A 14,498-nucleotide genomic window follows, 5' to 3' on the forward strand; every position below is an offset into this window, starting at 1 on the left:
AATCCATACAACAGCATTTTTAGATATATGAAGCTGATTGCTTTGAAAAGCAAAATACTTCCAGTATGACCATTTTAATAAAAATAATTTTAAAATAATTCAGGGTTTTTTTTCCTGCCTTAGTAAATTAAACACCCTTTGTGTACTCACTTTATCTTTGGATCTCATGCTAATTACAAATAAGTAACATAGTATGCTGTACTTTACCATAAGTAGGTCCTACTGGGATTGGCTTTTTTTTTTTTTTAAAGATTTTTATTTATTTATTTAACAGAGATAGAGAGCACAAGTAGGCAGAGAGGCAGGCAGAGGGAGAGAGAGAAGCAGGCTCTCCGCTGAGCAGGGAGTCCGATGCGGGGCTCGATCCCAGGCCCTAGGATCCATGACCTGAGCCAAAGGCAGATGCTTAACCAACTGAGCTGCCCAGGCGCCTGGCTTTTTGACTTTTAAACGATCCCACTACAGCACAATAACTCAGTTATTTCCCTTTTTTTTTTTTTTTTTAAGATTTTATTTATTTATTTGTCAGAGAAAGACACAGTGAGAGAGGGAACACAGGCAGGGGGAGTGGGAGAGGGAGAAGCAGGCTTCCCGCTGAGCAGGGAGCCCGATGCGGGGCTCGATCCCAGGACCCTGGGATCATGACCTGAGCCGAAGGCAGATGCCTAACGACTGAGCCACGCAGGCACCCCAACTCAGTTATTTCTTATTACCAGTGTTACTGCTTCTAATTACTGTCTATCAGCTTTTTTCTAACCTTTTATGTAGAAAATTAGAAGGGAAATTGGCAGAGGAAGAAATATTATTGAGCTTGCTACATCCCTAACCTATTTTTGCACATTACACAAAGTCAGTAGTTCTGGTGTGAGGATAGCTGTATTCTGTACAACGTTCAAAGTACATAAATTTTGTGATTTATTTTTTTCACGCTACTTTGAAAGAGATTTTGTTGGATTTTGTTTCAGTCAATTCGTTGGCAAATTTTCCTGACTTCTTAAGCTGTCATAAGCCTTACTCAAGGCCTATCATTTGGGGCACAGTGAAGTAGAAACAGTCAACTGGCATAAGTTTTAAAATTTAGACTTTTGCTATAATCTCTGAAAGAGACTAGACATTTAATCATAATTCTCCCTTCATCAAACTTTAATTTAAAATGTATTACTCTACCTCAGACCCCCTAGGATAGCTCCTATTAAACCCCCCCCAAAACCCCAAATCAGACAAGTGTTGGCAAGATGTGGACACATTAGAACCCTTGCAGCACTGTTTGCAGGAATGTAAAATGGTGCAGCTGCTATGGAAAACAAGATGGTGGTCTTCAAAATAATTAAAAATAGAATTATTATATGATCAAGCAATTCCACTTCTGGGCATATAACCAGAAGAACTGAAAGCAGGGTCTCAAAGAGAGAGGAGTACACCCACGTTCACAGTAGCATTACTCACAACATCCAAAAGGTAGAAATGACCCAAATGTCCACTGACAGATAAATGGATAAACAAAATGTGGCATATAGATAAAACGGGATATTATTTAGACTTAAACATGAAAGAAATTCTGACACACATTATAACATGGAAGAACCGTGAACGTAATGCTAAGTGAAATAATCCAGTCAAAGAAAGACAAAAAGACAGATACTATATGATTCCACTTACATGAGTTACCCACAGAAGTCAAATTCATAGAATTAGGAAATAAAATGATGGTTGCCAGGGGCTGAGGGAGGAGGGGGGAACCGAAAGTTGCTGAGTTTCAGTCTTCCAAGATGAAAAGAGTTCTGGGGATTGAGGTGCGCAGTAAGGTGAATGTACTTAATTCTACCGAAATGTGTACTTAAAAAATGGTTAAGATGGTAAATTTATGCTATGTGTTATTTACTATATATCATATATATATATAAAATTTATAGATTTTATAAACTTGGGAGATCCCACCACAGTTTTTTTAAAGATATTATTTATTTATTTATTTTATAGTGGGGGGTGGGGGCGGAGAGCAGATGGGAAGAGAGCAGAGATGGAGGGAGAGGGACAAGCAGACTCCGCACTGAGCACAGAGCCCAACACAGGGCTCCATCTCATGACCCCAAGATCATGACCTGAGCCGAAATCAAGAGTCTGACACTTAATCAACTGAGCCACCCAAGTGCTCTCTCCTTAACACTCTTAAAATTATTCTTTCACCACTCATTCAAAGACATTATGCATTAGGTTAAAAAAAATGTCCTCATAAAATGTTGTGGAACTAGAGAAGGGTGAGGATTGCACAAAAATGTGAATGTACTGAATGCCACCGTATTGTATACTTTAAATTGGTTAATTTTATGTTATGTGATTTTTACCCCAATTAACAAAAAAAATCCTCATATACATTTGGGATTTAAAGATTCCCGAGGCCAAGGGCTACAGCATGAAGTGTTGTGGCTAGTCTCAGCCACTGACTGCATTAAAACCTCACACAAGTCTGGCAACATAAGAAGGAATAAAATACTACAGTAATTCCTTAAATGTGGTACTGCAAGAAAAGTACTTTATGGTAACAGTGAGGCAGGAGATAATGTGAACGGATATACTTTACCACCACCAGCACCATAGACTAAAACGATAATAGAAAAGTCAACAAGCCTGTGATTCGGGGCTCCTCTCACCTGGCAAACAATTAACTTACCAGGCCTGCAAGATCAAAGAGATTAAAGAGATAGTGGAATCAGACCTCGGAAAGCCCAAGAATGCCAAGACAAGGTACTTGGACTTTTTCCTTGGCACAATAGGGAGTCACTGGCAAGTTTCATAAAGCAGGACACTAACAGGTTCAAAGCTGTGTTTTAAAAGAAACACTTTGGTGACCACTTTGAGGATGAACTGAAAGACAAGATTGGAATACCAGACTACCACAATAATCCAGAGAGAGGTTTATAGGGTGGAATAGGCCAAACTTTGGGATCAAAGAGATACAGGGTTTAAGGCATGGTACTAGGGGCTTTTCTTAAGTTATTCCTTTTAATCTCCACTTTGAAGCCTAATATTATTTTTTGCATTTTACAGAAGAAGAAACAGAGGCTTGTCCCAAAATAAACTTGGATGAAGGTCACACAATTAGTTGGCAGAGAAACTGGAATTTTAATTTCAGTCTATACGACATCAAAGCCTGTGCATGTACATTTTTTACTACCCTGTGGTGTCAACCAATATATAACCAAAATAGTTAAACTGCTTTATATAACAAAAATGTAAGTCTGAGGTGGGAGATAAGCTAGATGGGGGATAGGCACTTGTTGTGATGAGTACTGGGTGTTCCATGTAAGTGACGAATTACTGAATACTACTCCAGAAACCACAAAATTTAAATTAAAAAAAAATGTAAGTTTGGGTATACTGAATACTTCTCATCAACAGCACAGTTAGCCCTCATGGAAGATAAAAATCCATATTTTATTCCTTAAGTAACTTTTTAGTACTTAATGAGATCCTAAACTATATGCACTAAAACCAATTTTTACCTGGAAGTAATTTTTAAAAAAAAAATATGGTCTTATTAAAAGAAACTCTTTACACCAAGTAAGGTTGAGCTCATAAAAAAATTACTATGTCCTCTCGTAATCTATTTATACCATTTTTAATAAAAGGTTACATGAATATATTGACTCAGATAGCATATAATTAGAGGCCGTAATCCACAGGGATATATTTGATCTTTAAAGCTGCACATTACAATACTTTCTCTCTCTCTATATATATAATATATATAACATGTATATATACATATATATAACATATATAACATATATAACATTTAACATATATAATATATGTTATGTTATATACACACACACACACATACATATACATATTACAAAGAATACAAAACTCTTACATAAATACAAAAAACTTGGGAGATTAATGTATATTGGTTTTTAATATACCTTGGCTTCCACAGAGAGATGATAGGGATGGATGGTTTTGCTATGTATGTTGTGTGAAAAACAACTTGAGACACAACCACAAAGCCCAACAAAATGGCCCTGATTGTGAGTGTTCTTCTGCCACCACTCACTTCTCAAATCACCAATTTTAATGCACTGTGGTCAAACTTTGGTGTTCTTACAGTGTCAAAGATAATATTTTGCACTGCCTGATTGCTTCTAGCAAAAAGATGAGAGTAATGTCTAAATCACAAAGAAGAATGAGGAATGACACTTCTCTATTATAATCTCATCAAGGAAAAAAAAAAAACAAAGGTTATGTGGAAAATTCTTATTGAGGGGTTAGGATTAAGATCAACTTGGCTGAGATTGGGAAATACGATGATCAGCTCGGGTATAATGGCTTCAAGAGAGTTAGTTGCCTAGGAGATAGCTTTTACAACTCTAACCTCTCACTGCAAATTATTAAGCATTTCCATTACCCCTATCCTTAGGCAAACTTGCTTATTCAACAAGGATCTTAATTTTATAACTCTAATGCCTCATTCTTCACTTCACATAAAAACAAAAACAGTCTATGCCTTTGAAACTATTCGAGGTAACCTGATTAAAGATCCACGTTTTAAACTCAATCTCCTTTTCAAAAAGTTTAATCTGAGTAAGCACCAACCCCGGGATACAAAAATAATTTGACAACTGAGTTATATGCCAAGAAATGATATGAATATTTACCTGTTTTTTTCTTGATTTAAAATGGATAAGCAAGCAAACATATCTTCTCAGTGAAAGCCTTACCCAAACGTAGTTTTAATACTCTCCAAATTGCAAAAAGAAGGAAGAGCCAAGGGAATGAATTTTTTTTGGGGGGGGGGGATGAATTTTTAAACTTTGTTCCAGTATATATTAGCACTTAAAAAAATTAGACACTGGGTCTTATTCAGAGACACACTTAAATTTGTGATATAAAAGAGAAATGAATACATTTGTCAAAAATAAGAAGGCAATTTTAAAGGGGAAAAATATGATAAGAAACAAGACTCTTGATTTTTTTCACTTCGTGTTTAATAAATTGCTCTGGGAGTAAACCTTCTTTGTTCTTCTACTCTATTTGCCATGAAGGAAGGATGATAAAGTCACTGACATATGGCTAGAAAGGCTTACCTTTCATCGCAGGGACAGTATAAACCCTGAGCTGAAGGCCACTTAAGCTAATTCTAGGCATTCACAGCATCATCCAAACACTACATTTTACCTCTTCTATTCTTCCCAGTTTTAAATATCTCAGCAGGAAACCCTACTGGATGAGATGTTACCCTGGGACAAGCTGGGTTGATTCATTTCTAGGCGGTATGCTCTGTGGCAGGTTATAATCCTACTGACAAAGATAAGATTCTCATATTTAAATAACATGAAACATCAGAGAGAAGAGAGGAATAGGTCTGCTGCAACACTAAGGTCCACAGGCAGTGTTCACCTAGGGCAAACCATGAGGTGGTTCAGAAATGGCTGAGGTCAATCCTCACGCCAACAGTTAAGGCACTGTCTTACTTCACAGGTCCCTACAAATAGGTAAGATTACCTTGGAATGCTCTGACACCAGCTAAGTGGAAAAGCAAATGTTGAATAAACTTCAGATTTTTTTTTACTGCATAGGCAATTAGTTAAGAGCACAGATTATGGAAAGAGACCCCCTGGCTCTGAAATTTACCGGCTTATATTCTTTAGTATTATGTAACTTCCTTGTACCCCACTTTCCCTACCTATAAAATAGGGATAGTAAGATAAGATATGATCACTGGATAAAATTAATTACTACACGTAAACTGCTAATAATGCCTAGCACTAAGTATTACATGTGTTAGCTATTACTATTGTTATAAATTATTCTGTTGGTTGATTATCATTTAAAAATCATACTACAAACTAAACAAAATATTTAATACTGAACTTAAAGAGAAAACACTCAAGTTATCCCATGAGGACTCAGCAATACGGAGATTTGTACAGTGCTCTCCCTAGGATGCTGTGAGGCTGGTGGTAGTAGAAGGGCCATCATACGTCAGGTTTTGATCACAGAGTGTAAGTTTATGTTTCAGAACTGGCAGTTCTGCTGCTAACAGGGAAGGGTGGGCAAAGGCAAGTCCTGCGACTCAACGTTCAGATTAGCCTGGCACCCTGCACTGCAGCCATACTTCTGCCTGAAAAGCTCTAGGGACTTCAGGATCAAAGGAACAGCTCAAAACAGTTGGTAGAAAGGTCAAAGGGGAAATAACTGTGGAGGTGGGGAGAGGGAAATGAATGCAACTTAGGGCTAATTAACTTTGGCAGCACTATTACCTTCCCAAGCATGGGAGTCCTCTCCTGCCTGGGGTGCAATTAAAGTGCAAAGCAGAATAGAGAAGACCATCAATGTTGTCCACCCTCGATGACCAAAGCATGGGCCAAGAGTGAATGGTGTATTCTGCCAGACATGCTGAAGGGATGCTCACTTCACTTTGGTTTTATAAACTACTTAGCCACAAGGTGATCTTGAATTGTGGTAAATTCTGGTTCCTTCACAAAACACACATCCACATTGTGTCTTTCAGAAGAGATGCTATGATAGGTAAGAAAATAAATAGCAAAATGGTATCAGAGACTATGGTTAAATAGCAAGTGTGAGAAGTCATAACGTGCAGAGGAACCCACAAAACAGTCCCTGACACCAGGAAAAAGCAAACCTTATATTCTTGGGATACTTTATTTGAACTTTAATATTCAGATATAAAGTGACATGAATGGATTATAAAAATAATCCTGGATTGGGAAAGGCCTTTTTTTTTTTTTTTTTTAAGATTTTATTTATTTATTTGTCAGAGAGAGAGTGAGAGCGAGCACAAGCAGGGGGAAGGGCAGGCAGAGGGAGAAGCAGGCTCCCTGCCAAGCAAGGAGCCCGATGCGGGACTCGATCCCAGGACCCTAGGATCATGACCTGAGCTGAAGGCAGACGCTTAACCAGCTGAGCCACCCAGATGCCCCTGGAAAGGCCTTTCTATAGATGACAGGAAACCCAGAAACTTTAAAGAAAAGGGTTGTATAATTTACTTCATAAAAATAAAATCTGGGGGAGCAAAAATATACCATTAAACAAAGTCAAAAGACCAAGTGAAAAAACTGCAGAAAAAAAAGATGTTTAACCAAATGAAAAGCAAAGGGCTGAATGTTCCTAATATACAAATAGGTTGAATAAAAAGAGAACTGATAAAACAATGGATGAAGGATATTAATAGTTTTTGTATAGGAGAGAAATATATAAATAGGAAAAAAAAAGATGTACAACCTCACTAATAATTAAAGAAATGTAGATTAAAAAGACATTCTCACTTGTTAGATAAAAATACAGACAGCAGCACAAACAGAGAAAAACAGGCAATAATACTGTGGTAGAGATTCCTATCTTCCCCCACCCATATCAAGTGCTCCTTGAAGATTGGGCCTCTGGCAATGGGCTGTGAGCTGAAGTAACACATCTCACTGCTATTCCAAAAAATGTCATTGCTAGTAAAAATAAGCTCTAAAGCTCTTAGCCTCTATCAAATTATCTGAAGAGGCCACACACTGCTGCTACAACACGGTGGAATCTCTCCATCAGTCTGAAACTGTCAACACCCCCACCCTTAACCTGGAGTAGGCAAGTGAGAAAGAAACTTCTGTCATGTTAATCCACGGAATTTCATGGTTATTTTGCTGTCATGGCCCAGCTACCCATCCTGACTCATAAATATACTCCTAACTGCAAAGTGGTTATTTCAGGGAGGGTGAGTAAGTATTATGGTGGACTTTTGCTGTCTATATGAAATATTTCTATAATTTTGTATTGCTTTTGTAATTAGGAAAAAATTAAAAGGTAAAAAAAAGGAATAAAATGCTGACATCCAAATTATAAACACTGTTAACAATTTCCCCAGATTTACACTACTAGAGTTGCAGAAATATTTCTTATTTAGGTTAATACATCTGTCTCTAAAAGATTACCAACAAGGAAGCCATACTCCTATTCATAAATGGATACCAATTTTGAATTTATTACCAATACTCAGGCCCAAAAGATCATTATTTCCACAGAATACACAGGAAAGGATACAGGAATAATGTTAAAAGATCAAAAAGAAAGGCCATATGTTTCAAAAGACAAGAAGATACCTTCATAAGGAAAATGAGTTCAGATAAAAAAGTATCCAGGAGCACCTGGGTGCCTTAGTCAGTTGAGTGTCTGCCTTGGGCCCAGGTCATGATCCTGGGGTCCTGAGATCGAGTCCCACATTGGGCTCCTTGTTCAGTTGGGAGTCTGCTTCTCCCCCTCCCTCTGCTTGCTGCTCCCCCTGCTTGTGCTCTCCCTTTCTCACTCTGTCAAATAAATAGAATCTTAGAAAAAAAAAAGTACCCAAATTGCTGGTAGTAATCAAAATCACTATCCTAAAAAGTAAAAAGCTCTACAACCATCCTCCTAAGGTTATCCTAGGGCCAATCTAACTTCTATCAATTTCATTTTTCTGAACACAATAATGGAAGTAAAATTAAACCTAAAGCATTCCATGAAAATATTTCAAGGAATGCCCTGGGAGGGACAAGGTTCCAGGGAAACCCCTTCCTTCTTCCATCAAACCCTGCAATTCAACCTAAAGAGCTTCATTTTTAGGTTTTTGCCACTGCTACTGTCACATGAGATTTATTTTTTTTTATTTTTTTATTTTTTAGATTTATTTATTTTAGAGAGAGAAAGAGTGCAAGCAGGGGGTGGGGCAGAGGGAGAGAGAATCCTGAAGCAGGCTCCCCACTGAGCACAGAGCCCTAAGACACAGGCTTTATCCCAGGACCCTGAGATCATGACCTGAGCCGAAATTGAGTTGGCCACTCAAATGACTGAGCTACCCAGGCGCCCCTCACATGAGATTTTGTGTGAAGAAATGACCTGGAGCTAAAAGATAGAAAATCCTTCATCTAAAATTGTAATTGTAGAAAGATATAGAAATATAATATTAAAGCCCATGAAAGAAAGAAGTTACTACATTAGGGTGCCTGCCTTTTGAATACCAAGTGGTTAAACTCTAGAAAAGGACTCTAATCACTGCAAAGTGTACATCACTGTAAAAGGTCAAACAAATAAATACATGAGCATACTACATAAGACATATCTGCATCCAAGCTTCGGAAATGGGATGGTACACCTGATGAGGCAAGGTCATCTCATCTAAAAGCCTATCCCACTAGTTCTTTACAACAGGGAAATCTAGAAGTTTTATGGCTCAATTCATCTGCGCTGGGGGTAGAAAGTCAGATTTACAGGTGAACTCAGCAAGAGTAGAACTCAAGGACAGATGGTGGGAAGAGAAAGACTGCCAAGAAGGTCTTGTGTTTCAGACAGGAAAGGGTTACATAGGAGGTATATTTCATCAAGTCTCACAATAAAATAGATCCCGTTGTGGAAAGATAGCCTCACGGAACAGATGAACAAACCTTCTGGAATAAAACTGCAAGCTAGTTTTGCTGCCCTGTAGGGAAGGGATCTACTTAGAATACATCCTGCCCAGTGGCAGAGAAGCAAGTTTAAATGATTGGTAGTTTTCAGTAGTTTGACAAAGTTATCCCAAATGCTAATAAAATTGTAAAAATCATAACCAGAGCTAGTCACACCAATTTAGAGCATTCATTTTCATACCTGAACTTGGGTTTTTACAAAGGACACTGATACAATGAAGAACAACTGGAGAAAGGATGATACAAAATTTAGAAAATACAACTTCAGAAAACTTTGGAGAACCACAGAGTTAATTTACTGATTGGAAGACTCTGGAAGGAAATTAGAGTCATACCACAATTCAAAGAGACAATACATAGAATCCTTTTGTAAAATGAGTAATATTTTTGTAATGTAACTAGTGTAGACTTTTAGTGTAGACTTTTAGAAGGCTGTCACTTTGTCCTTAAACTTTTTTTTGGTAGCTTCAGCAATGTCTACTGTGGCAATTTACACATAACAGTTGTTCTACATATTTTCTTGATTAATTCATATCAATCCCCAAATGTAACTGTTTTTAAAGTTGGTTTCCACTTGCTGGGTTTTTCTTAAAGCAGAATTCACTAGCATACTTTTGAAAACAAAATATTCTTCCTATCTCTCTCTCTCTATCTGGCACATTCATATGGTTCAAACATAAAGCATAAAATGGTATAAAGTGAAAAATCTCCTTCCCATGCCTATGTCCTATCTGCTGAGTTCCTATCCCTGCACACACATACAACTGCCAACCCTTCTTTATTAGTTTATCCTTCCAGAAATTATTATGCACAAAGAAGTCAACATAAATGTATATATGTATATTATACACATACACACAGACATATAATATCCCCCCTTGTTTATCCACAGCTTACTCTACAAACTGTTCTGCAATTTTCCTTTGTATTTAGTAATATATATTAGATTTTTTCCTATTAATACATAAAGCAAATCCTCATTATTTTTTACAGATGCATCTATTGTGTGTATGTACCATCATTCCATAACTGGTCCTCTAATAACGAGCACTTAGGAGTTAAGAGAAATTTAAATCACAATCATGGAATTATTAGTTTCTAAAGGACTAACAAATTTCAAACAAAAGATAGTCTACTATTGCTAAAATAGTGCTATTAAGGTTACTGGTATCATTTGGGGTATCTAGAATAATAGTTAAGTCTAAAAGTCCAAAAACAGGGGCACCTGGGTGGCTCAGTTGGTTAAGCCCAACTCTTGGTTTCGCTCAGGTCATGATCTCAGGGTCCTTGGATTGAGCCCCCTGTCGGGCTCTGTGCTCAGTGCAGAGGCGGCTTGAGATTCTCTATCTTCCTCTCCCTCTGCCCTTTCCCCCATCACTCTCTCTCTCTCTCTCTCCTTACCCCGCAGTGCTCACCCTTCCCCCCCAGCATGCACTTGCTCTCGCTCTCTCTCCCTCAAATGAATAAATAAAATCTTTTTTAAAAAAGTCCAGATACATTTCCAAAAAATGATTTCAGCACATTAGCGACAAATCTACTTGCTCATACCTGGATTTTTAATTGAGTTTATTATGGATAATTTTACCCATGTGATTTACTCGTCTGATATGTCAGGAAAATTGTCAGGCTTCAAGAAGCATATGTGGTTTGCCCATGGCTGCCACAGGGATTTTAATTTTGATTCATGGCATGTGAAAAAAAAATCACTGGAAAGCAGACAGAAAATAATTACCAAGTAGCCTTTAAAATCGTCAATTTCCTCTAGCAAACACTGAACAAATGTCTGGAAAGAATGTCCTCTACTAACTAAAAGCAATGATACTTTCCTCCTTATTAGTAGGAGATAATCTGAATGTCTGCCCACGGATATATAAAGACTTAACCATTACAAATGATGTTTATTAACCTGGTTGGATAAACTAAAATGAGCTTATAATTCATAATTCACTAGTTTATGTACTAAAAAGAGTCATACATTTAAGTCTTCACCAAGTTTTAAATTTGGCATTCTCTTAATCTGGTACTGGTCCATTTCCTATAATGAGTTAAATAATTAGTATTTCTTACCGACAGTCTATGAAGGGTGAGAATTTCATATACAAAGACTGGGAATCTTTATATATTAAAATTCATGAAAAAAATTGGGAAAGGTGAAAACAGTCTACAAGGATCTCAAATAGCCAGTAGTGCTTTTATTGGCAATATTTCAACTTGTGGGTAAAGAAATATTCAAAGGGACAATTTAAAACTACTTCTAATTAAAGAGAGATAAAAATACTAGTAAATGGAGAGTATATTTAAACTGAGACATAAGAATACCATTTAATGATCATTTTTCATATTTCTGAAATTTAGGCTATAATCAATCTTATACTTTTTAAGATTAAAAAATATAAATTTTTAAATATCCATTAGATGTTATTTTTTAATATCAGTTCTTCATAAAACACAATGTTACTTTAAATTACATTTTTTTAGTCCTTTTACAAATATGTTAATCTTTATAAATGATCTGTGCTTTAAACAGAATTTTGAAACTTAAGCAATCATTTATTTTCAGCTGTGCTCTATAATGTCAGAGCAAAATAGTGACAAACTGAATATTCTATGGAGAATTCAGATGGGAAGCCCTTTAGAAATTTCATTTACTTTAAAACTCACTTCAGATCTTATCTTTCACACAAATGGGATATAAAAGTAGTAGTAATAGTCTAATATTACACTGTATGTTAACTGGAATTTATTTATTTATTTTTTAAAGATTTTATTTATTTACTCGACAGAGAGAGACACAGTGAGAGAGGGAACACAAGCAGGGGGAGTGGGAGAAGCAGGCTTCCCGCGGAGCAGGGAGCCCGATGTGGGGCTCGATCCCAGGACCCTGGGATAATGATCTGAGCCGAAGGCAGACATTTAATGACTGAGCCACCCAGGCACCCCTGTTAACTGGAATTTAAATAAAAACTTGAAAAAAATAAAACCTTTGTTTTATATATTATACAACACTAATAAACACATGCATTTAGATCTTGAATCACTTTTGTACTCAATAATTTTTGCCTTCAGGTATGTGTATGTGAGTATACACATATATCTATAATAGTTTTGTATTAATTGTGGCTTCATTTTTGTAAATGTTCATATAGAATATCAAACATTCATATCTCTCTGCTTCTATTTTAGCACTGATGTACAATATTGATTTCTATTGTCTTTTTTGAATGACACAGAATAACATCCAATGTTCAAAAAGTGATTTAAATTATTTAAATACACTATTACTAAGGGGCGCCTGGATGGCTTAGTCAGTTTAGCAGCTGACTCTTGGTTTCAACTCAGATCAAGGTTTCGGGGTCCTGGGATAGAGCCTTGTGTCATGCTCTGCGCACAGTGCGGAGTCTACTTGGGATTCTCTTTCTCCCTCTCCGTCTGCCCTCCCCCCCAACTCACGCATGCACTGTCTTACTGAAATAAATAAATAAATCCTTAAAAATGAATAAACAGATACAGTATTACTAATTTAAAAAAGTGGTAATGATAGTTAACATACCTTGCTAACTATTAAAACCTAAGCCTGGTAATTGTCTATAACCTTTCCATACAGAATATCCTTATGGTTATTTATATTCTAGTCTTCCTCAAATATGCAAATTTAATAAAAACTAACATGTTTGTTCATGAAGAACACGTCTGGGAACCTTAAAAAATAAGTATGTTCACGGTTATTTGATAATAAATATTTGGGCGATACTGAATACTGTCCACTATGGATGAGTATGATGAGGTTCTGCCCCTGAGGACTTCACAGTTTAGTGGATAAAACAAATATGTCAAAATAAGCTGTAGTAGATAAGTTTATGGAAGAATGTTTAGGAATACTAACTCTCTTGGTTTCCTACGGCTGCCATCACAAAGCACCACAAACTGGGTAGCTTAAAACAACAGAAATTTATTCTCTCACAGTTCTAGAGGCTAGAAGTCCAAAATCAAGGTGTAGGCAGGGGGCCATGCTCCCTTGGATGACTCCAGGGGACACCCTGTCTTTGCCTCTTCTAGTGGTGCTGGCAATCCTTGGCATTCCTGAGCTTGTAACTGCATCACTCCAATCTCTGCCTTCATCTTCATGTGGTTTTTTCCCTGTGTGTGACTCAGTGTGTCCTCTCCTCTTCTTATAAAGACACTAGTCATTGGATTTAGGGCCTATTCTAATCTAATAGGACCTTATCCTAGCTAATCATATATGCAAAGATCCTACTTCCAAAAGGTTCTGAGATTTGGGGCAGACATGAACCTTTGGGGGACCTATTCAACCAACCACATTGACCGTATATGAAGAAAAAAAGAAAAAACAGCAAAGCAAAACAAACAAAACTTGTCAGACTGTGTAAACTTCAGGTTGAAGTGTTTTACAATTTGTGTTTCATTGTTAAGGCCAGAGGAAGAGCACAACTTAACTACTTCTTAAATGTTCTTGAAGTCTTCAGTTAGGGGTTGTACAAATCCTCAGTTCAACAACAGATCTGAAATGATTTAATAGAATATCCTCAAAATCCAAAAGAGTTATCATGTCCTGATCTATATCAGTGGCTCTTTGAAATTTCACCCATGTACTATTAAAAATAACAAAATAAACTAAAGAGGACTGTTCCATCACTCCTGCTTGCAGTAGCATATCTCATCAGAATTAAGGGTAAGGTTAGTCTTCTCTCTGATGAGACATCAATGAGATGCTCTTTTCTTTTTATTAAATAGAGTTATTCATACTTGTGAAAAACAAACAAACAAACAAACATAGCTATAATCACCAAAACCAAAGATCAGTTATCCCATCACCTGAGGGCTTCTTAAAAGACACCAGAGGTCTCCCAAATCACAGTTTGACAATTAATGATCTGAGTTAATTGGCAAAACAGAGATTAAAAAGACATCTTTACTTACAGTGTTTACAAAACAGTATTTCTATGGCATAAAATGATAAAATTATTCACCAACACTTGGTTTAAAATTTGGCCTTAATTACTAATTTTGAGGAAGTAGATATATTTGTTTCAGTTT

General features: G+C 36.7%; 1 protein-coding gene across 1 annotated transcript in view; it reads right to left on the reverse strand.

Moving 5' to 3' along the window:
* Positions 1-14,498, reverse strand: part of NDUFAF2 (NADH:ubiquinone oxidoreductase complex assembly factor 2) — a 149,410-nt gene that overhangs the window by 71,934 nt on the left and 62,978 nt on the right. The gene's annotated exons all lie outside the window — the stretch shown is intronic.

This window comes from Halichoerus grypus, chromosome 2, assembly GCF_964656455.1.
Source record: "Halichoerus grypus chromosome 2, mHalGry1.hap1.1, whole genome shotgun sequence".
NCBI classification, from domain to species: Eukaryota; Metazoa; Chordata; class Mammalia; order Carnivora; family Phocidae; genus Halichoerus; species Halichoerus grypus.